The 24,488-nt window shown below is 49.5% G+C and overlaps 1 protein-coding gene across 5 annotated transcripts in view; it reads right to left on the bottom strand.

Moving 5' to 3' along the window:
- Positions 1-10,912, bottom strand: part of STAMBPL1 (STAM binding protein like 1) — a 40,929-nt gene extending 30,017 nt beyond the window's left edge. The window contains exon 1 of one of the 5 annotated variants that reach the window (XR_007775151.1): positions 10,802-10,912. The gene's annotated coding sequence lies outside the window, so the exon portion shown is untranslated. The remainder of the gene's footprint in view (positions 1-10,801) is intronic. The other 4 variants (XR_007775150.1, XM_050959538.1, XM_050959539.1 and 1 more) reach the window with 4 other exon arrangements.
- Positions 10,913-24,488: the final 13,576 nt, after the last annotated feature.

The following is a 24,488-nucleotide window of genomic DNA, read 5'->3' as shown; positions in this document are numbered from 1 at the left end:
TCATGCCTGAGGCAGGCGAAACCAGAAATTAGACCTAATTGGTGGACAAAATAATGAGGCATGAGCTGTTCCATCTTCACCCCTTTTGGGGCTCTTTAAAAGAGATTTTTTGGGGGATGGGGGGAACACAACTACCAACACTATAACAGCCACTGTGAAGAGATTTTTCATTATAATGCCCAGAAAGTGGCACACTCCTAACCATAGCTGCTGCATCAGTGAGGGTCCCAACATGATACAGATGAGATCCTACTCAGTCTTCCCTTCCTTCGTGTGCCTCTTTTTGCACAGCCCATCTCCCCTCCAACTCTGCCCCCTGCCCATGCTATCTTCCACCTGTCCTCTCTCTGCTTTTCACCTGATCCTGAAATTAACCGCATGGCAGCATCATGGCGAGAGGAGACAGCCTATCCAGTTCTGCTCAGTCAGAGAAGGACCAGTGAAGGAGAAGGACCTGATCAGACCAACCAAATTATGTCTCTGCCCAGCGAGGCAAGTCAGGATCCAGAGCAATAGCTGTTGTGGCTGACCAACTGTCGGAAAGCATCTGTCCATGAGTCACGACTGATTAATTTTCTAGTGTGTTTGCCATGGTATTAAGCAGGCTGAAGTCTTCATGTATCAAAGTGTTTAAAAATGGACAGTAGCTGGCACCTTTAACTCTTTTGGCCCATGCTGGCAGTGTTCTGTTAATTTAGATGGAAGATAAGTCTGGATGATCCCCAGAAATCCATGCCATCCATTTAGAGAACCTTGCCTCCATGCAGGCTCCGCACTCAGTGCTTCTAATCAGCAGCACATCACCATTTGAACTGACTAGCAGAGTCTCCCTTGAGCCCTGGTAGTCTCTATGACCACCTCAACTGGAAAGCTGGAGAGCAAGACAAGAGACATTGTAGTGGACAAGGTTATATTCTTTTCACATAATTTCCATGAACCAGAAGAGGGATGAAGTGCTCCATCCCAGCCTCCACCCATATCTGCCCAGTCTTTGCCATCTCCTCTGTGCATAACCTGTATAGGGTTGCCAGGTGTCTGGTTTTCAACCGGAACGCTCTGTCAAAAAGAGACACTGGCAGCTCCAGTCAGCCCGGCTAACAGGGCCATTAAAAGTCCTATTACAACAGGGCTAAGGAAGCTTTCCTGCCTGCTGCGGCTCTGCACGGCTCCTGGAAGAAGCAGCATGTCCCTGCTTCAGATACTATGTGTAGGGGCAGCCAGGGGGCTCTGAACACTGCAACCGCCGCAAGCATCAGCTCTGCAGCTCCCATTGCCCAGGAACCGCAGCCAATGGGAGCTGCGGGGGTGATGCCTGCGGACGGGGCAGCACACAGAGCCACCTGGTCAAGCCTCCGCATAGGAGCCAGAGAGGGAACATGCTGCTCCTTCTGGGAGCTGCTTCAGGTAAGTGCCACCTGGAGCCTCCAGTGCCTCAACCTCCTGCCACAGCCCTGATCCCCCTAGCGACTCTCTGAATCCCTTGGTCCCAGCCTGGAGCACCCTCTTATACCCTAAATCCCTCATCCCCAGCCCCACCCCAAAGTCTGTATCCCCAGCTGGAGCCCTCCCGCACTACAACCCCCTACCCCAGCCCAGAGCCCCCTCTCACACTCTGAACCCCATGGCCCCAGCCTGGAGCACCTTCCTACACCACCCAAGCCCCTCATCTCTGGCCCCATCCCAGAGCACACGCCCCCAGCCAGAGCTCTCTCCCCTTCCCACACGCCAACCTCCTGAGCCAGCCTGGTGAAAATGAGTGCATGAGTGAGGGTAGGGAGAGTGAGAGACAGAGGGAGGTTGAATGGAATGAGGGGGTGGGGCCTTAGATAAGGGGTGGGGCCGAGGCAGGGCCTCAGAGAAGGGGCGGGGTAGGACAAAGGTGTTTGGTTTTGTGTGAGTAGAAGGTTGGCAACCCTTTAGCAAGGCTTCCCTGCCGGCTTAGTGGCAGAGGGGTATAGTTCTGCAATGGCAAATTAGCACAAAGGGGGAGATCCTACCTGGAGAGGACCCTATGTGCAGTGCTAGGGGGCATAAGCCTGGCACCATTTGTCCAAGTGATTAAACCTCTGTGTGGTACTCTTTACAGTCACACAATTCAACCTCACTTCTATAAGAAAATGTGAGTGAAATTAAAATAGATTTTTCCTTAAAAGCAGCCGAAAAGGTATAATAAGCCTTCCAAGCCTTATACTTTAAAGTTAGTCTGCAATTCTTCAGAATAAGAAAGCTACTAAAGTTCAATTTTTGGTGCAAGATCATCTATTTTACTTGTTTTCTAACGACAGGTTTCTTTCTGGAACAGATTCACTTTTTACATGGGGGGAGGGATAGCTCAGTGGTTTGAGCACTGGCCTGCTAAACCCAGCATTGTGAGTTCAGTCCTTGAGGGGGGCCACTTACAGATCTGGGGCAAAATCAGTACTTGGTCCTGCTAATGAAGGCACGGAGCTGGACTCAATGACCTTTCAAGGCCCCTTCCAGTTCTATGAGATAGGTATATCTCCATATATTATATTAAAAAATACCACTGTTACCACTTTAAGGTTGACTCTGAAACAGAGATACTTCAGCAATACAATGAGAGAGATGTTACAGTGTGTCCAAGGGCTCAGATATCCAGGTGCAATACTGCTAATAGCACACAAATCAAGTTATCAGCAATCTAGAGATTGACAACACAATTTTTACTCAGCTGTATTGTGTCCATGATAATAAAACTAGTTTCTCATTAACTACTGATTTTCTCATTTCCACTCAATGTAAATCACAGACTATTCATTTGCTATACTGGGCACTAACAACAACATATTAAAGTTATCTTTATATTCCTAGATTATTCAGCGCATTCTTAACTTTATGAGGCCTGTATTGTTTCAGTTTTTTCCTGCCTTGTGGCATCTACATGCTCAATTCATCGATCACTAGACCAACCCGCTGAGATCAATTGTTAACAAACGCAGATAGATGAAATGGAAAAATTCTGGACACAAGTTTACAATTCAGCATATTGATACAGTTGATATGCCAAATGGCTTCATAGGCAAAAGAAAAATTACAACTGCTAAGAAAACAGAAATTCCAGTCATTGTAAAGTGAAATTTGAATTCAGTGACAAAGATACTAGTAAACCTCATTCAACATAGCTTTAAAGTGTAAAGCAGGATTCTAATCTTCATCTATTTTATGCATAATACTGTGAAGCTCAGCTCTAATAATACATCACATATAAAGTTTCTAAAGACTACAACACTTTTTAAACCCTGCCTGTTCCCCCACCCCCGAATATGATTACAGGTCCTGATTAAAATGAAGAATTAAAACACAATGACGTGTAGATGTAGTCATGTCTCCATCCAGAAGTGGAGGGGAAGCTGCTGTGGGGTGGGGAGAACAAAGCTGAGAAGTATGGCCCAGAAAGCAAGCAGAGCCCAGTCTGGCACAGGTACAGCGCCAAGATTCCTGACACTCCATGAACACAAAAAGCACAAGAGTACTTGTGGCACCTTAGAGACTAACAAATTTATTTCAGCATGAGCATTCGTGAGCCACAGCTCACTTCTTCAGATGCACAGAATGGAACACACAGACAGGAGATATTTATACATACAGAGAACATGAAAAGATGGAAGTATGCATACCAACAGGAAGAGTCTAATCAATTGAGATGAGCTATCGTCAGCAGGGGAAAAAATTTTTTTGAAGTGATAATTAAGATGACCCGTAGAAGGCGTGAGGAGAACTTAACATAGGGAAACAGATTCATGAACACAGACAACAGCCAGACAAGTAGTCAACTTTTTATTTCTGGTTTCAAGACATCTGCTGTGCAGTTCTTGCCAAGATTGCACCTACAGAGAGATCTTATCATTAATTAAAGATGCCCTTCCTTGATGGCATCCCCAGTGACACCACGCACCCTCCAGCACAGATGACCCTACTAGAATAGGAGGTTGGAACCTTGTGGGGTCACAGCCAAACCAACTGAAACAAAATTCTCTATCTTACAGCCAAATACTGCCCTCAAATACTTATTTACTTCAGTTGGAGTTGGGAACAAGACTGTGACTTCCAGAACAGCGATTTGGCTATCCAAATCTTAGTATTTTAATTGGCATTTCAAACAAATCACATATTTTTTAATAATTATCCTACATTCTTTATGTGCACATAGTTTCTAATGAAGACAGCTGGGAACTTGTATATAAATAACTGCATATTAGTACACATGGTCTCCACCTTTATATTGACGCTACTGAAGAAGCAAATTATCATAAACTAGTTCACTAAAGGGCCAAATTCTGAAGGCAAAAAAGGCATCCTCTGGGGGAAGTATGCAGCCAGTAATCCATTGAGAAATTCATGTCTCATCACACCCTGGATGAACGAAGGGCCCTGAGGCTGTAGTAGTGGCTGTGGCATGATCCAGAAGTTTAGTGAGGGAGGAGAATGGATGCTTTCCCAGAAACTATGGAAAATCCTCACAATGCCTGTTCATTTGAGCTTTCTGAACCAATCGTGACTGGGTTCAAATTTATTAAGATACTCTGTAATAGTTTCTTCATGGGAGGCAAGCAGCTGGTCATTTCTAAGGGAAAGTTTTCAGAATGCTAACTGCTGGCCACTAACATGTAAGTTATTAAGAGAATTCTTCTTTTCTTGACTTGTAGTGTCAAACTAAAAGTTGTATTTTTTTCCTCAGATAACATTGCACAAAGATCTCAAAAGACAAGCAGAAAAGGATTTTTTACTACATTGATAAAATATCATCAGTGCCAAAATTTCATGAAGCAGCTATTCCTTTAGAAGTAACAACATTCTGAACTAACCATTCATATATTTACATTACATGCCTCATTACACCATCTTTCCAGTGGTCCACCAAAATTATGTCTGTAAAATCCCACAGTCAAAATCCCCAAAGGAAAACAAAAAGGCACAGAGTAGCCAATAAAACCCCAAAATCAAAGAAAATGGGCTAGAGTAGAAGTGTCAGCTAAAATTCATCAGCCTCCTTCCCTTCAGAGACTTGCTAAAGTCCATCCCCAAGACCACTGCACAGATAGGTCATCACAGCTTGGGGGGTTGGGGGGATGTCGGGCCAGAGAGTGGGGGAAGCCAAAGAAACAGTCATTTTCACATGACAAACTCCTTGACTAAGCAGCAGAAATACCACCAGAAATGGTGCCACCAGCATCAACCAAGTTAACATACTACTTGCAAAATTAATCTTCATACTGTGTCTTGTAACCTACTAAGGGTGGAAGACCTGCATTTCAAAGGTAAATGAGAAAGCGGCAAAGGGCAGCATGGAGGGACTGGTACACTTCATAGACTGCTAGGACCTGCTGTGTTGGAAGCAGCATTCCTTGCAGATTTGTTGGTTGCATAGTTTCAAGGCAGTATCCCTGTCCTCTTCGGGGAGAATGCCTTAGCACAGTAAGGTTATGGTCTATGAATACCTAGGCAGGGTGGATAAAAACAATTATTTTTTAAAAAATGGATTTTTTTTAATTTAAATCTGATTTTTTTTTATAAAATGCTTTTTGAGGAAAACACCTATCTAAAGACAGTTTTAATTAAGATTCATTATAGCTCAAAGACATCTCATCATGGAACAGAGATTATAAATTCTAATTCTATAGTATGAGACAATATATTCATGTAATGTTTAAGAAATGTTTTGTAAATGAGTTCCAATAGTTCTTGGATTAGGGACATTTTATGCGGTTCCAGGGGCTTCTGTATAGATTATTTAGGTTAATCTTTCTATCTACCCAATGGGACTCAGTGCTCAGTCTAGACCAGGAGTTCCCAAACTTGGTTCACAACTTGTTCAGATTAAGCCCCTGGCACGCCGGGAGATGTTTGTTTACCTGAGCGTCCGCAGGTACGACCGCGTGGACCTCCCAATGGCCGCAGTTAGCCGTTCCCATTCTAAAATATTAAGTTTTCTACAACAATAAACTAGATCAGTGGTTCTCAAACTTTTTTTTCCATAGACCACCTGAAAATTGCAGAGGGTCTCAAGGGACCACTTAATTAGATTATCAAATGTCGTTTGTACCATTAGCTAACTATTGTAAAGTGATTTGGATAAAAGCGTGATCTAAAAAACACATAATAATAATAAACTTTTTTTTCTAGAGATAGAAGCACACAACTCATTTTCATATCAGTAGTTTTACCCTTCTAATGCGATGGATGTGCCCTCTCTCCCTTGCTGCGGCAGCCCCTGAACTGGTGCTGGGAAGGAGGGCTGTCTCTTCCCAGCAGCCGCAGCCCCCAGGCTGGGGCTGGGAAGAAGGGGGGGGTCTCTCCCTGACAGCCAAAGCCCCCAAGCTGGGGAAAGCCATCTCTTTGTCTGGCCACCGCAACCCTGTACATCCCAAATTCTCCCCACCCCCAATTCTGACCCCACTGCATCCTATCTACCCCCTATTGCCCCCAAGGCCACCACCTCACCTTACATATGCGTCTTCTCCAGGGTCCAGGCACCTAATTAGTGGAGCCATGCCTGTCCTTCATTCTTTCATGTGCAGCCGCCCAGGCGCACACCTTAGAGGGAACTATCCACAGACCACCTGAATGGAACTCACGGACCACTGGTGGTCCACGGATCACAGTTTGAGAACCTCTGACCTAAATGATTTGTCCTAGATGATCCAGAATATTTCATGTTTATAAGCATACTGAAAATCATGTACAGAAGAATTTAGAGTGCTTTAACTAGTACCATTTTTCTTACAAAAAAAAAATTTGCCAGATACTTGTAACACTTAATTTTTTATATATTTGCTGAGGGTGTGAATTCTGGCCACAACTCTGCAAATAGTAACGTATGTGCTTAACTTTAAACACATCAGTAGTCTCTTTGACTTCAGGCACTTTGATTAGTGGATAATTCATTTTATATACATGTAGAATAAACATGTACTTTTTAAAAAATGGAAGCAAAGTACATCCTTTTAAATTTGGCTTGTGAATAGTGTTTTTAAGGCACTTGTGACTGGATTATACTTCTAGACTACTTAACAGAGCCAGGCAAATAATTTAAAAAAATATTCACTATGTATCATATTTGTCAAATAATTTTTTTTAACAAACATTATTCAGCCAGTTCCGTGGGAAACTAGACATTTGTGTCAATGGGTAGTAATGGCACAATTAACTTTTCTTTCCTAAGACAAAGGTGTTCTACTTCAGTAATAGCCATTTTGAACATTTCCTCTGACCTGATAATCAGAGCTACAGAAGAATCTACAATTTACAGAGAACTGAAAAAAAAAATAATGTAACTACTCATAAATGTAAGCTATTATTCTGTATAGTGTTGCATTCATATAGGACATATAATCAATATTGGTTTCCTCTTGCAGTCACTAATAAATAAAATAAATAAATAAGATTGGGGTATTGTGATAATCCCTCCCTTCACCACCATCAACTTGGAGATTTAATTGGTAGCTACTGTTTATTGGAGAATTAGGGATACAGCTCCTATACTAGCAGCAAAGAGTCCTGTGGCACCTTATAGACTAACAGACGTTTTGGAGCATGAGCTTTCGTGGGTGAATACCCACTTCTTCAGATGCATTAACACTGGAAATTGTGACCAGAAAATTTTTCTTAAAGATTAATATATATCTATTTATTAAAAATAAAGAAAAATACATTAATTAGTAAGTAACACACAATATCAATATAATATTTGACAAGGAAATAACATCTGAGTCAGACAAGTACAAAGAAACCTGTTTGTTTAAATGTTAAAGAAAACAAAGGCTCAGTATTTATTTTTATCAAACTTTTTTACAGTTTTTTTTAACAAAATTTGCCTTGTCATTCCCTCAGCAGCCCAGGATTTAATTATATCTTTTCACCTTGGGCTATCAATTTTCCCTAAGATGGCAATCAATTTCCAGGAAATGCTTTAGGACCTGATGTTGTGCATATTTTATGCATGTAAGTTAACTCACATGAGAGGTCTTATTATACTACTCACTTCAGTAAAGTTACTCATATGTATGTTTACAGGATTAAGCCATTACATCCCATTATTTATTTCATTATCACAATATTTTAAAATAAAAATCTCATGTTTACAATTATTTTAATTGGCACAATATTATCTGTGATATGTTCAGTAAAATTTGTGCTATTATAATTAAGCAGTATCTACAAGAAACATTTTCTAACATCTCAAGTTGGCTATGAGACCACAGGGGCCGGCTTCTAATTTTCCCCAGGAGCGCTCCGCTGCAAGCTTCACCACCACTCCACCCCATCCCCGCCCCCCCCTCGCCACCTCTTCCTGTCCCCACTCCATCCCTTGCCCCACCCCGCACCCCCCACAGAGCACCCCATCCACGCTCCTCCTTCCCAGCGCCTCCTGAACACAGCAGAATAGCTGATCTGTGGTGGGCAGGAGGTGCTAGGAGGGAGGGGGAAGAGTTGATTGGCAGGGCAGGAGTGCGGGTGTGGGAGGGGAGCTTGGCTGCCAGTGGGTGCTAAGTACCTGCTAATTTTTTTCCGCGGGTGCTCCAGCCGTGCAACACTCAGCAACATAGGCTACCATAAAAGCTAAAACCTGTTCTCCATTCCCTATTCTGACTTCTCATAGAATACTGAATCATGTTCAAGGTCTTAGCCTTTAGGTTCAAGTGCTCTATGACCTGGGCCCAGGATATCTAGAAGATCCACTTAAGCTTCAGGATGCATACCAGAGGTGCTGAAACAGGGGGAGCCAAGGGGCCAAGGCCCCATCATTTTTTACCAGCCATAAGGACGAGCGATGGGGGTGGGGGGCAAAGAGGAGAGATGGGAGGGGCCTCCAGGAAAGAGGCTCAATGGGTGCTCAGGGAGAAGGGGCAACATCAAAGCTTGGGGAAACAGTTTGGGTGCTGGTGGCCCCTCCTCACTTTTAGGGACCTTCCGTTGCCCCCGATACATACCATGGTCAACAACTGCACTCCACTAAAACCATGGAACTCATATTAATGGTAAAGCTCATCCTTGCAGGAGACAAAGCTTTTTGGGGGACCAAAGACTTTGGAATGAACTCCCCTAAGAAATAAGAACCATCACGAACCTTCCATTTCAAGTGCGAGGCACATTTCTTTGGTCATGCCTTCTCTGACAAACCCACAGCAACATGTGACTATTTAAATAAATATATTTAAATAAATTCCAAAACAAAACACTCTACTACACACTTTTCCCCCTTGGGACTGCATGAGAGAACAAATACATGACAGATGTTAGTCACAGTGCTTAATGCAAGCCTGGAAGGCACTTAGACACTAAGGTGATGGACCACAGTACAAGAACCTGCATACTTTAAAAGTCTCAGGTTTCCAGACACTACAATTAAATATTGCTTCTATTTCATTCTTTTTATCCTCTTCTTCCATTTTCCAAACTGATCATGTTCTTTGCGTGATTGTGTGTACAATTTTTTAAAATCTATTATCATGATGCTACTGTTTTTTGCCTGACTGCATACATAGGGCCTGGCCCACACTTAAAATTTAGATTGAACTAACAACATTGCTCAGGGGTGTAAAAAAATTTACATTCCTGAGTGCCACAGTTAAACTAATCTAACCTCCAATGTAGATGAAGCTGGGTTGAATTGAAGAATTCCTCCATCAATTTAGCTACTGCTTCCTGAAAAACTGGACTATCTGCATTGACCAAAAAACCCCTTCTATGTAAAAAGCATCTATGCTAAGATGCTACAGCATCAGAGCTTTTCAGTTATACCACTGTAGTGCCCAGACCATATATAGGACCTAAGAATGTGTGCAATTAAAAAAAAAATCTATTACCATGATATTTTTTAAAAACTAAAGAATACTGGATCAAACTTTGCTCCTCGATTTACACTAGAGGGCAGTGAGGGAAGAATTTGGCCCATTCCTATTAGCCCTGCAAAATGTAGCGTCAAGGTTATGACACCATGTCAGAGCCAGCCATGCCCCAGGCACATCAAGAGCTAACACGGATGTTGACCCCTTTTCTGCCCGAGGGTTATGCTATTCAGAGTTTTTCCAGGTGCATACTATCAGTGTCATCTTACAGTTGTTGTTTTCCACAGGGCACAGGTGCTGGAACTGGGGGTCCTGGAGGTGCTGCCTCTCCCCATGGCTTCAAGCAGTTTCCATTACACAGGATTTACAATATCTCTCAGCACCCCCACTGTACAAATTGTTCCAGTGCCTCTGCGACAGGGCCACTGGTCAAGGCACTCTGATGACCCAGAATTGGCTATGGTACAACAGGACGCCATCGCTAATGGATCGGGGACATTCCTGGTTGTGGTTGCCTACGGCGGCCAAGGGTGCTGGAACAATTTGTACAGTGGGGCTGCTGATGCTGAAAGCCATTGATCCAAACTGTAAACCCTGGATATAATGGAAACCACTGCAAGCCAGGGGGTGTGGCAGCACCCTAGTTCCAGCACCTATGACAGGGGCTGCACCCCTGGCTACCCAAAGTGCCATCACTACACGTGCAGCCAATAACAATAGGCGCACAAGGAAAGGGGGTGGGGGATGCCGCCCCCTACAGCTCCTGACCCTTTAAGTCGAAGATTTCTGTCTTACCCTCCCCCCCACCCTTACCAGCAACCCCCACATGCGGCAGGTTTCGTTTCCTCCCAACGCACCCCACGCCGGCTCCGAGCGCATCTGCGCCCTTGCAGCCAGCGGCGGCGCCCCAGTCCCTACGCTGCGCGCCCCAGAGCCGCTGCAGCGCCCCGCTGGAGGGAGGGGCAGATGCGCGCGCGGGGGGAGGCTCTTACCAGGAAGCCAGGCTGGTCCCCCGGCGCAGGCTGCTGGGGCTCGCATCCGCGGCACGGCGGGCGGGGGCTGCGAGCAGCAGGCGCGTCGCACCTGGACGCGATGCGAGGGGCCAAGCCTGAGGCGGGCGGCTCCTGGCGGTCAGCAGCCGGCTCCCGGGGCAGGGGGATGCCCTGCCCTGCCCTGCCGCCTGCGTCCCCCCCGGGCGCTCTAGCGAGCTCAGCGCGCAGGCAGGGCGTCCCGTCCCCCTCGGCAGCAGCGGGGCCGGGCAGCCCCACGCCCAAGGCGGTGCGGGGCACAGGCGCCCCCGGCCCCTGCGGCTGAGCGGAGCTGGTTCGGCGGCTAACAACGCGAGCCCGCCGCAGTGAGCCGAGCCGCGGCCCCAGGCACGGGGAGGAGGAGGAGCTCCGCAGCCCGCCCTGCCACTCAGGAAGCAGCATGGCAGGAACAGCCTCCCCCTCCCCGCTGCCGGTCCGGCTGCAGGGAGCGAGCCTGGAAACGCCGCCTGGGAGTCACGGGGCACCGTCCTCCGGGCTGGAGCCAGCGTCAGAACAGGGGATCCTAGCATCCCCCAAAGCGCGGGGTCGGACTGCCCCCGCCGCGGGAGCGTCCCCCAAAGCGCGGGGTCGGGCTCACCCCTAGCCCCCGCCGCGCGAGCCATAGGACAGGTATGTGGCAAGGCAAAGCCCCCGCCTCGTACCGAGTTCCCATCTCCTTGCTTGGCCGCATCGTACCAAACCTTCTGTGGATGAACCGTCCTGATAAGGACCTCATAAGGCAGCAGACACTTGCACCGTGAATAACTTCGCCCAGGAGGGGTTCGGGGGAACTCGCCTGATCAGAACTATTCAGGTTTGCAAGTATTTGCAGGTTTCAGAGTAGCACTCATTTGAGTCTGTACCCGCAAAAAGAACAGAATACTTGTGGCACCTTAAAGACTAACAAATTTATTTGAGCATAAGCTTTTGTGGGCTACAGCCCACTTCATCGGATGCATAGAATGGAACATATAGTGAACACACCCACCCCGGCTGCTGGGGGGGGGGCACTAGCTCTACATAGTGTGTCTCATATGTTCCATTCACCACCTTTGGATTCATTGTGCTAATTTAGTTAGCCAAAGATTTAATAAAATGTATTTATGAGTTGGCATGGTATGTGTTTTGTCTGCAAAATGTATTTTTTTTTAAAGGACAGTATATGAACTAAAGAAATAACATGTTGAGAAATACCGTAGGAGAAAAGGCAACACCTGGGAGGCAGTTTAATGAAAATAAACATCCAGCAAGAAGATTAGCTTCAGAGGAGTGAGAAAGGGAGGGACTTCACTCTCTTTCTCTGGTAATAAATTTTAAGAACCCAGATTAGACAGATTGGGTAGCTGATAAAGTGTAGGTGTCCTGTGCTGTCACAGTAGCCCTACCGTAATGTTCTCTCAATTTTTCTGGTTTACACTCTTGGCACATACTTCTCAGTGTGCAACAGCAGTCAAAAACGCTAACAATGTTAGGAACTAGTAGGAAAGGGATAAATGAATACTGCAGGCAGTTCTGGTCACCCCCCTTGCAAAGTACAGAATTGGAAAAGGTACAGATGAGGGCAACACACATGATTAAGGATATGAAACAGTTTCCATATGAGGCGAGATTAACAAGACCTGGACCTTTCACCTTGAAAAAAAGACAAATAAGAGGAGATTATGATAGCAGTCTATAAAATTGTGATTTCCTTCACATAACACAAGAACCAGAGGTCACCCAATTAAATAGGTAGGTAGCATGTTTAAAACAATGCACAGTCAACCTGTAGAACTTGTTGCTAGGGGATATTGTGAAGGGTTTAAAAAAAGCTAGATAAATTCATGGAGGATAGGTCCATCAGTGGCAATTAGCAAAGATAGCCTCTGACTGCCAGAAGCTGGGAATGGATGACGGGATAGATCAGTCACTGAGTGCCTGTTCTGTTCATTCCCTTTGTAGCACCTTGCATTTGCCACTATTGGAAAACAGGATACGGGGCTAGATATTCCATTGGTCTGGCCAAGTATAGCCATTCTTATGTACTGTACAAACAAATATGCTGTCCTTAGAAACCCTCTGTGTCTGCAGTGCTAACAGTAAAACAGAACCACTTATTATAATATCTCATGTTGATATTATTTAGTTAATGCCCAATATGTGCAAAGTGCTTTGCTGATGTATCAGCTGACTATAGAGTTTTCAATCTAAGGACCTGATCCTGCAAAGAATTATATGTGTGTTTAAAACCTTATGCATTGTGAACAGACCTGTTGAAGTCAATGGGACTACTCAGTGCACAAAGTTAAGCACATGTATAAATCTGAGAGATTGGGCCCTCTGCAGGCTTTAGACCCTGATTCTGCAAATTGCTCCATGCGTGGACTTCAGGGGAACAAGAAGCAACATCAAAGCAAAGTGACTAGAATAGCTAGTTCTAATTAGTTCAAGTGGAATAAAAAAAAAATTCATTCTTCTTCAGTGGTGGATTTAGAGTTAGTGGGGCCCTGTGTGCAGCTTCTTTTTCAGGGCCCCCCTGGGAACCTAGCCAAGAAAAAGAACATTCTCTTATCTCTCCCCCCCTTTTCATTCTTTTTTTCTTCATCCTCCTCCTATATTATAAGTAATAGAAAGTAGATGAAAATGAAGAGACGTACCTTGATTGGTGCAGGGGGTTGGGGTGCAGGAGGAGTTCAGGGGTTGGACTCTGGGAGGGAATTTGGGTGCTGGGTGTGAGCTCTGGGCTGGGGCAGGGTGTAGGAGGGGGTGAGGGCTTTGGGAGGAAGTTTGGGTGCAGAGTGTGGGCTCTGGCAGGAGATTGGGGTTTGGGAGGAGTTAGGGTACCTTGGGGGGCACGGCTCCCAAAGCAACTAGCACACCCCTCTGGCAGTGGCTCCTAGGCGGGGGGTGGCTCTGTGTGCTGCTGCCCACAGGTATCACCCCCGCAGCTCCCATTGGTCACAGTTCCCGGCCAATGGGAGCTGCAGAGTCAGAGCGGAGGCAACGGATGGACAGACGGACGCACACACACCCCTACCTACCTACCTTCCGGGAGCGATGCAGAGGGAGGGAGGCAACATGGACAGGGAGCCGTCTTAGCCCTGTTGCTGGCATGTCTCTGCGTGCCCCTTGTGGGGAGGGGAACAGCAGGTCTCAGGGTGCTGCCTGGTCCTGCATATTGGGGGCCCCGTGCCACTACACTGTTTGTTTCATGGTAAATCTGCCTCTGTCCTTCCTCTTTCCAGTGGCCTGCCCCTCCACACAGGTCAGAAGAGGAAGAATGGTCCAGTGGTTATGCACTAACCTGGGATCGAGGAGACTGCTGGTATGATCTTGGGCAAGTCAGTTAGTCTCTCTGTTTCTCAGCGGAAAAAAGTGGGAATAACAGGAATTTTGTAAGGGTGAATATTTAAAAAAGTGTTAGATGCTCGACTACTATGGTGAAGGGGAAAACCATATTTGTACATACAGTAGATACATAGGGTCCAGTTGTGGCTATGTTCCTAAATTGCAATTCTAAAACTATATGACAATTTAGGCTCTCAGTCCTGCTCCCATTGACTACACCGGAAACGGAATAGGACTCTAAGTTTAAAGATATGATTTTGTAACCAGATGTTTCAAGAGTAGTAACCGTAACCAAATGATAAACTTCTGCAAGAAATTCCTTATATGTATGTATCTGAAAGACTGACTTTTTATGGATATCAATTTTATTTTGCAAATCTTGAAAAGTAATCCAGTGGCCACATTTTCAAAAGGGTGGCTTATTTTTTTGTGGGTAGTTTGTACCTGCAAATCAGGGCTTGGCTACACTTGCGAGTTAGTGCGTAATAAAGGAGCCCCGTGCGCACTTGTTCACTCCCCAACCACACTGGCAAGGCACATAGAGCACTGACTCCTCGGCGAGTGGAATAACATTTGCTGCGCCTTGGCTAGAGCGCTGCGGCACCGGTGTGGACAACTTGTCCTATTAATGTGCTCTGATCAGCCTCCAGAAGCGTCCCACAATGCCTTTTCTAGCCACTCTGGTAATCACTTTGAACTCTACATCACTTTACCCTTAAGTGACCAACTGTCAGACCTGTCCTTTAAATTCTCTGGGAATTTTGAAAATCCCCTTCCTGTTTGCTCAGCCAGGTGTGGAGTGCTCTCAGCGAATCTTTCCAGGTGACCATGCCTCCATGGGCCAGGCGATCCCCCGTATGAAGCAATGGCGAGGTGCTGGACCTCATCAGTGTTTGCGGGGGAGGAAGCTGTCCAGTTCCAGCTGTGCTCCAGCCATAGGAATTACGATACCTTCAGGCAGATATCGAGGGACATGGACAGGGGCCATGACTGGGATCCGGTGCAGTGCAGGATTAAAGTGAAGGAGCTGCAGAATGCCTACCTCAAAGCCCGTGAGGCAAACAACTGCTCCGGTGCTGCCCCTGTGATCTGCCATTTCTCCAAAGAGCTGAATGTGATACTTGGGGGTGACCCTACCTCCACTCCGAGTACCACCATGGACACTTCAGAGCCCAGTTCAACAAGGAGGAGGAGGAAAGCAGGAGCGAGGGTGCTAAGGAGGAGGAAGACACCCTGGAATTCCTAGATGCATGCAGGCAGGAGCTGTTCTCAAGCCAGGAGGAAGGCAGCCAGGCACAGCAACTGGTACTTGGGAAAGGACAAACACCAGAGGAGGTTCCCGGTAAGCAGCTTTTATTTTGGGAAGGAAGTTATTCAGTGCAGGCTCTTGGGGCGAGGAGGATTAGGGCTGCATGGATGCCTAGACAGGCTGTTGATGTGCTTTCTCACATCGTGGTAATCGGCCTCAGTGATCTCTTCAAAGGTCTCATCCAGAACTTGGTCAATGTGTTTGCGCAGGTTTCTCAGGAGAGCCACTGTGGTCCTTTTCTCAGTAAGGCTAACTTGTCTGCACCACTGTTCCATGAGAGGTGGGGGGATCATTACTGCACACGGGCAAGGTGCATATGGGCTAGGGTGAAGCCACATTGCAGTAGAAGACCCTCCCTTGCTTTCCAGGTCACCCTCAGCAGCGAAATATCTTCCAGGACCAATTCCTGTGGAAAATGTGGGGACAATGTTCAGTATAGGTACCCCCTGCTGCTGTTGACTCTCCTGAAGGCACAGAAACCCAGAGGACAGTACAGCCATGAAACGATCAGTCACACTTGACCCCATGCTTACTCACCATTTTGGGGCTCCCGTGGGTTTATTTGCACTCGCTTTGGGACGGGCAAATTATGCTATTGTGTAGACGTGCTTGCCCTTAAGTACAGGGGAATCATTGCTCTGTCTGGTGTGAACAATGCTGCCTCTGTTAAGTGTTGCATTTTGCCTTTATAGATACAACCTTGAGATCTCAGCCATCCATGTTAGTTATCACCGGCTGAAAGACTCCAAAAAATCAGGAAGAGGCCATGTAGAAGCAAGGAAGACATGTTGCATGAAGTAATGCAGCATTCAAATAATGAAAATCAAAAAGTGCAGGAGTGATGGGAGAGTGAAAGGAAGATCCACCAGCAGAACAAGGAGCGCCAGCACAAAAGCATGGTGTTCCAGCAGAAAAGCACGGATCAGCTGATAAGCAAATGGAGCACCAAGCAGACTCTATCCAGGCGCTCAAAGCCAGGCAAGTGGAGCCCTATCGTGCCTGCCTCCCCCCTTTGCCCCAAAAGTCTTTCCCTTGTGCCACCATTTCACCTCAAACCCACTTTCTCCAACATGTAGGTTCTTACCGCCACCAGCTGCCTCCAACACCTGTAGCTTCACCACCCAGCCCTGAAAACTACGACCCTTACCCACAGCACTCGACACCCATCACCATGCAGTGTAGCCATCCTGAATTGCAGCACTCATTGCACAGCACTCCAGACAAGACATACACAAATCTATGATTGTATTGTTTCCCACCCCACTCCCTTGCCCTGTTTCCCAAGCAGTTGTGTTTCATTTCAATAAATTAATTTTTTGGCTTTGAAAACATATATTATTGCATTAAATAAAAGATACTTTAGCCCAGGAAAGAAACAGGCATTGCAAGTTAGCGTGGCAAACACAGATTCCTACTAACATTGGAACCACTGAACTTCACGCCCATGCAGGGCACGAGACATTACCAGTGGCTTTCAGTCTCAGATTGGCCCCTCAAGACATCCCTAATCCTTGCAGCCCTGTGCTGTACCCCTCTAATAGCCCTGCTCTCTGGCTGTTCAAATTCAGCCTCCAGGTGTTGAACCTCCAAGTTCCATGCCTGAGTGAATTGTTCACCCCCTTCACAAATGTTACGGAGAGTACAGCAGGTGAGTATAACCACGGGGATGCTGTCATCGGCCAGGTCCAGCTTCCCATACAGAGTGCACCAGCGGCCCTTTAAATGGCCAAAAGCACACTCCAGAGTCATTCTGTACCAGCTCAGCTTGTTGTTGAACTGCTCCTTGCTGCTGTAAAGGCTCCCTGTATAGGGTTTCATGAGCCATGGCATTAAAGGTTATGCGGGGTCTCCAAGGATCACAATGGGCATTTCAACTTCCCCTACGGTGATCTTCTGGTCTGGGAAAAAAGAGTCCCGGATTGCAGCTTCCTGAACAGGCCAGTGTTCCGAAAGAGGTGTGCGTCATGCACCTTTCCTGGCCAGCCTGCGTTAATGTCATGAAACGCCCGCAGTGATCCACAAGGGCTTGGAGAACCATTGAGAAATACGCCTTCGGATTAACGTACTCGGAGTCTAGGTGGGCTGGTTCCAGAATTGGATTATGTGTGTCATTTTTCACTCCTCTGCAGTTAGGAAAACCCATTTGTGCAAAGCCAGCCACAATGTCATGCACATTACCCAGAGTCACGGTTCTTCTGAGCAGGATGCAATTAATGGCCCTGCAAACTTGCATCAACATGATTCCAGTGGTCAACTTTCCCACTCCAAACTGGTTAGCAACCGATCAGTAGCTGTTTGGAGTTGCCAGCTTCCAGACTGCAATAGCCACCTGCTTCTCCTCCATCAGGGCAGCTCACACAGTCCCATGAATGTGCTTTTTTCATCCGAAAGTTCTGCATCATCCCAGTCTTGCATGGTAGTGTGATCCCACCACTCAGCCCAAAAGTGGCGTTCCACGGTGGTGAGCATGTCCATGAATGCTACAAGCAAACTCGTGTCATATGCATTACTTGAGTTGATATCATTGCCAGAGCCCTCACTGTCACTTTGGATCCTAAGGAATAACCCGACTGCCAAATGTGACATGCTGGCGAGTCTCGCCAGCATACTCCTCAGCAGTTCGGGCTCCATTCCCTTGGACCGAAAGGGAAGACAGAGCGCACAGTACAAAAAATGTTGAAAGATGGCGCCAATTGTAGACGGAAGCACAGAGAATGCTGGGATGTGAACCAATACATCATGGGGTGTTGGGACAGGACCCAGAATGCCCCATCCCCTTCCCACAAGCCACAGTGCCAGAATGGGAAGAGGTGCTGTGTGGGATAGCTGCCCATAATGCACCGCTCCCAATGCCACTGCAAGTGCCGCAAATGTGGCCACGCCAGTGATGAGCTCCTCTCAGTGTGGACAGACTGCAGCGCTTTCCCTACTGAGCTCTCTGAAGGTGGGTTTAACTCACAGCGCTCTACATCTGCAAGTGTAGCCATGCCCTCAGAGTTCCTGCACCTCCAAGTTCCTGATTAACAGCACAATTCAGGTAGTCTTAGGTACAAGGACTAAATTTGAGGCCATGAATTCCATGTGCAAAAAGGGAGGCTGGACCTCAGCTATTTGAACATATACCCTTCAACATACAGCCCATTTTGAAAAGTTAAGCATTTACTGCTGAAACCTGATATATGGATCACCATAACATTTTTACACTTTTCACAGGTTATTGCCTTTTACAGGTTTGTGTTTAAACAGGTTCTACACTCAAAAAACAACTTTGACTTTTGCATCCTTTACTAACTTGACATGCCTGCTCAGTGAATCCTTTATAAGCTTTCCATTCATACTTCAGAATGTACACATACCACTTTGTAAAGGTGCACCAGTCTTACAAATGACAAATCTCATTTTTGTTCCCAAACTGCACACTAGGTGGTGCTGTTCATTTCTGTTCAACAGGACAATTAGCCAAAGCAACACTCAAGCAGAACCAAAGACTTGAAGTTGAAACAGAAATATTAATGACAACGGAGCTGTTATCAGCTTCTCTTAGGAACTGAAAACCAAATGCTGAACTAACTAAAGTAAAAAGTCCCTCCTGCCTCTCCTAGCCCCAGCCACTATGATTGTTTTCCTTTTAATTTCTTTCTGAGAAGTTACTGAAGACTTCTGCAATCTGGAAATGACTGGTGCAGAAAAGGGGCTATTTTATTAGATATTTAACACTAGAAGGCACCATTATGGTTCTCTAGTCTTACCTCCTGCATAACACATGCCACAGAATTTCATCAAGTGATTCCTCCATCAAGCCCATCTTCTAGCTCAGCTATATCATATCTTTTAGAAAGACATCTAGTTTTGATTTCAACACTTCAAGTAATGGAGAATCCATCACATCCCTAGATGTTTTTCAGTGGTTAATTACCCTCTCAGTTAAAAAGCTGCACCACATTTCCAATATGAATTGGTCATTGTAACGAGGCAGTGGCTCCCCTCCTCCTCAGGGAGGGTCGAGCCCCGCAAGATGCCAGAGGGGGCGGGGCCACAGGGCTCTGGACCCGCCCCTCAGAGGGTCAGGAGGCGACCCGGAAGTATAAAAGCCGACCGGTGGCGCTCAGTTGAGGCCCAGCCGCCGTCAGGAGCAGACCTGCCAGAGGGTGCTCGCGACTGGGAGGCTGCCGAGACCCCGGGTGGTTGCCTGGACTGGCCGGAACTTCCCCGCGCCCACTACGATGAGGAGCTGCCGGAGCTTCCCTGCGCCCGCTACGACGAGGAGCTGCCGGAGCTTCCCCGCGCCCGCTACGACGAGGAGCTGCCGGAGCTTCCCTGCGCCCGCTACGACGAGGAGCTGCCAGAGCTTCCCTGCGCCCGCTACGACGAGGAGCTGCCGGAGCCGCTCTGTCCCTGCTGTTACCCTGAGGAACCCCGGGAGCAGGCCTGGCCGGACTTCCCAGAGGTACTGCCGGATCTACCGCCCAGCCCCAGCCGGGAGGGGCCTATGCTACTGGACTTCCCAGAGGCTGACGCCACCGATCAGGTAGGCCCAGAGGGGGAGACTGGAACTGGCCTAGGGGCAGCCGACCTTAGTCAGGCTGCAAGTGTACTGGAACCTATGTCAGTGTGTTTTGGTCAGGATCCCCACTGACCGTCAGCGGTGTTAGCCACTACTAGGGCCCGGGGCTGGAATGCAGTGGAGTGGGAGGGCCTGCGTTCCCCCTGCCGGTGGCAGACTCCCCCTCCCCCTGGCCTGAGGGGGCCACTCAGATTAGAGTGTGTTTGGTGCCCGGCCCGACTCGGGCTGGGCCCCGTTTAACTGTGCCACTGCTCGGTCCTGCCCCAAAAGGACTGGAGCAACCTGAACTGTTGCATGCTCGGCCCTGAGCCAAGAGGGCCTGAGCCTCTATAACTAAGTGTTTGGCGCCCTGCCCGACCCAAGGGCTGGGTCCCCCTCAAACTCTGCCACTGCTCGGTCCTGGCCTAAAGGACCTGAGCAGCCCAAGCTGTTTGCTCAGGCCCGAGCTGACTTTCTGTTCACTCTGCCCTGTACAGAAGGCCGGAGTCCCCGGGCGACTGTGCAGTATTGCTTAGCCCTGACGAGAGGGGCAGACTCGGACAGCGTAGCGAGGCTGGTGTGGCTCCCCTCCTCCTCAGGGAGGGTCGATCCCCAGCCGGGCACCTTTACAAGTGGCACCTGACCAGGGACTTTAACCCTGGCCCCTGTGAGAAGGGGCCGGTCGGAGGGTGGTAGATTACACCCCCTCCCAGCCAGGGAACATGGATATGGAGTGGCTATTCCAGCTGCTGGCAGAGAGCCGGGAACAACAGCAGGCAGCCCAACTGCTGCAGCAACAGCAGCATGCTGCCCAACTAGAGCAGCAGCAGCAGCGAGATGCCTCTCACCTCCAACAGCAACAGCAGCAGCACGTGGCTCAGCTGGAGCACCAGCAGCGACTGATGGAGCAACTGGGGAGCCAGCTGCAGCAACTTATTGGGCCCGTGCCCCTCCCCGTTGACTGGACTCCGGGAGAAGGCACCGGGGGTTCACCTCTGCCTGCCCCCCTGCGCCTGACCAAGATGGGCCCTCGTCGCAGGATGGGCCCGAGATCAATGACCCACTCTTTTGGCCCCGTATTTGACCAGATCGCCTATCGTGGCCTGGCGGCAGAGGAGGCCAGGGACTATGACCGGGTGAAGGCTGCAGTTCTGGATGCCTTGGACATTAGCCCTGAAACCTTCAGGCAACGATTCCGGGGCCAGACGTACCCGACCGGCACCCGTCCTCTGCTGGTAGCCCAGACCCTGAAGGAGGCGTGCCGCCGGTGGCTACAGCCAGAAGCCCGGACGGCCGAGGAAGTAACTGAACAGGTGGTCTTGGAGCAATTTGTCCATATTCTGCCCGCCCTGGGGAGGGCTTAGGTACTCCGCCATTGGCCGGCGACACTGGCGGCCGCTGTCTCTCTAATGGAGGGCTTCCTGGCCATGGAAGCCTCCACGGGGCCTGCCTTTCGACCACGCACACCGGGGTCCAAGCACCCCCGTGGTGAGAAAAAGGCAACCACCCCATCTGGACCACGATACCCGAGCCGTGGATTGGGAGTCCGACCAGCGTCCTGGACCCTGTGCCTGGACGTGGCCTCGCAGCTTGCACCGCTGGCCTCCACTTCAGGGCTCCCGAGGGCCCGCCGGAGCCCACCCCGAAGTCCCAGAGCGGTCGTCTCCCGGAGTGGACGCCCAGAGGTTGGACCCTGCTTCAGGTGCGGGAAAGCGGGACACCTCCAACGGGACTGCCCCGAAATGGAGTGTAGCTTCAGGCAGGTCTGTGCAGGGGAAGGCCGGGCCCGACGGCCACAGCCCCCCAAACTCACGGTCCCGGTGGTCGTCGGGACCCAAGCCATGCGGGCCCTTATTGACTCTGGCTGTGGCCAAACGTTGATTCGCCAGGCCCTGGGGCCTCCGGCCGACCACTGCCTGGTGCCAATTCATCTGCAGTGTATCCACGGAGACGTCTGACCCTACCCAAGTGCTCGGGTCCGGCTAACTGTGAACGGCATCACCCGACAGTTAGTAGTCAGCTTGGCCCCCCGGCTAGCCTACCCAGTGATTCTGGGGCGGGACTGGCCCACCTTCGAGGAGATCCTCGGGGCCACGCTGGCCTTAGAAGCCAAACCCCAGGAACTCCCGTCGGAGGCCACAGAGGGTCTCAAGGAGGATGAGGCAGAAGACCCAGAAGCCGATGGCCCGCAGGAGGAGCCCCCCTCCGAACCCCGCTTCGACACTGATTTCTGCCGGGACCAGCGGGCAGACCCCACTCTCAAATGGGCCTACGAGCAACTCGCGGTGGTCGATGGGTCGGTTATCAACCCCCATCAGGCCACGCAGTGGCCCCACTTTGAGCTACGCCGAGACAGGCTCTATCAGGTCAATCGGGACCCCCGCACGTGGGAGCCACAGACACAACTGCTTGTGCCCCGCTGCCACCGCTGGGCCGTGATGAAACTGGCCCACGACGTGCCGGCCGCCAGACATCTAGGGCAGGAGAAGACCCTTGCCTGCATCCGGACCCAGTTCTACTGGCCGGGCCTCTACCAAGATGTGAAGCGGTACTGTAATTCCTGTCCGGAATGCTAGTTGGCTGCCCCGCCTCGAGTACCCAAGGCACCCTTGGTCCCTATGCCGCTGGTCGGGAACCTGTTCAAACGAGTCGCCATGGACCTGGTGGGTCCGCTCCCCAGAAGTGCGTCCGGTTTCCAGTACGTCTTAGTCCTCGTAGACTACGCCTCCCGTTTCCCGAAGGCAATTCCCCTTTGGAGCATCACGGCCCGGACCATCGCGGGCGAACTGGTAAAGATTTTTGCCCGCGTGGGGTTACCCAAAGAGATTCTAACAGACCAAGGCACCAATTTTACGTCCCGGCTGCTCAAACAGGTCTGCAAGCTCCTGAGGGTGAAACAGCTCCACACCTCCGTGTACCACCCACAGACAGACGGATTGGTGGAGTGGTTTAACTGCACCGTTAAGGATATGAGGAAATTTCCCTCAGAGGAGCTGCACCACTAGGACCAGTTCCTTCCTCCTCTGCTGCTGGCCATCCAGGAGGTCCCCCAGGCATCAACCCAGTTCTCTCTGTTCGAACTATTGTACGGGCGTAGGCCGCGGAGCCTTCTAGATTTAATGCGGGAGACCTGGGAGCAGTCGGCCGCCTCCACCCAAGGCTTCCTCATGTACGTCCTCCAGCTGCAGGAGTACCTTACTCAGGCAGGAACCTTGGCACGGGAGAACTTGCAGGTAGCTCAGGAGAAGCAGGAGTGAAGCTACAACGGGGGAGCGCAGGTCCGGGAGTTTGCCCCGGGGGATCGGGTCCTCCTGCTCCAGCCCTCCAGTGAGTCGAAGTTACTGGCCCGCTGGTAGGGTCCTTATGAGGTCACCTGGAAAGTAGGGCCCGTGACCTACGAGGTTCACCAACCCGATCGATGGAGGAAAACGCAGTTATATCACGTCAACCTGCTAAAGCCTTGGCGTGACCGGGAGGCTCTGCTGATTGATCCTTGTCCGCCCGAACCTGCGCTGGGCCCCGACATGGCCCAGACGGAGGACTTGGCAGAACCCCCGCTTGGCAGCTCGCTCACGGAGGAACAGCGCAAACAGGCCAAGTGTCTCCTGCAGGCATTCCGCGGAACCTTTACGGCAATACCGGGTTCCACGACCCTGGCCTGTCACACGATTCAGACCGAGCCAGGGAAGACGATACGTGAAACCACACGGCCGTTGCCGTATCGGATGCAGCAGGAGGTCGAGGAGGAGGTCCAGGCCATGTCAGCCCTGGGGGTCGTCGAACCATCCCGAAGAGAGTGGCGCAGCCTGGTAGTTTTGGTGCCCAAACTGGACGGCACCCGCCAGTTCTGTATAGATTTCCGAAAAGTCAACACTATCTCTCGCTTCGACGCGTACCCGATGCCCTGAGTGGACGAGCTGCTGGGCCACCTCGGGGACGCCCAGTTCATTACTACCCTTGACCTTAGCAAGGGCTATTGGCAGATCCCACTCGCTGAGGCCTCCAAAGAGAAGATCGCCTTTGCTACCCCGTCAGGTCTCTATCAGTTCACCCGAATGCCCTTCGGTCCCCATGGGGCCCCAGCGACCTTCCAGTGGCTCATGGATTGTCTCTTATGAGAGCATCATGACAATGCCGCCGCCTACCTCGACGACGTGGTGATTTATAGCCGCCACTGGGAAGACCATCTAAATTGGGTCGCCGCAGTCCTAAGACCCTTGCGGCAGGCGGGGTTAACGGCTAATTCAAAGAAATGCCGCATAGCCTGGCAGGAGACCACCTACCTCGGCTATACCGTGGGGGGTGGATGAATAAAACCCCTGGTGGGGAAGGTACAAGCCCTCGCAGACTGCCCAACACCGACGACAAAACGGCAGGTGCGGCAATTCCTGGGCCTCGCGGGGTACTACCGGCGGTTCATTCCATAGTTCATGTCTATTGCAGTGCCCCTAACCGGACTGCTAACCAAAAAT

This window comes from Gopherus flavomarginatus, chromosome 6 (genome assembly GCF_025201925.1).
Source record: "Gopherus flavomarginatus isolate rGopFla2 chromosome 6, rGopFla2.mat.asm, whole genome shotgun sequence".
In the NCBI taxonomy this organism is placed as follows: Eukaryota; Metazoa; Chordata; order Testudines; family Testudinidae; genus Gopherus; species Gopherus flavomarginatus.
The sequence above is the reverse complement of the archived record's forward strand: the minus strand, read 5'-3'. Positions and strand labels throughout refer to the sequence as shown.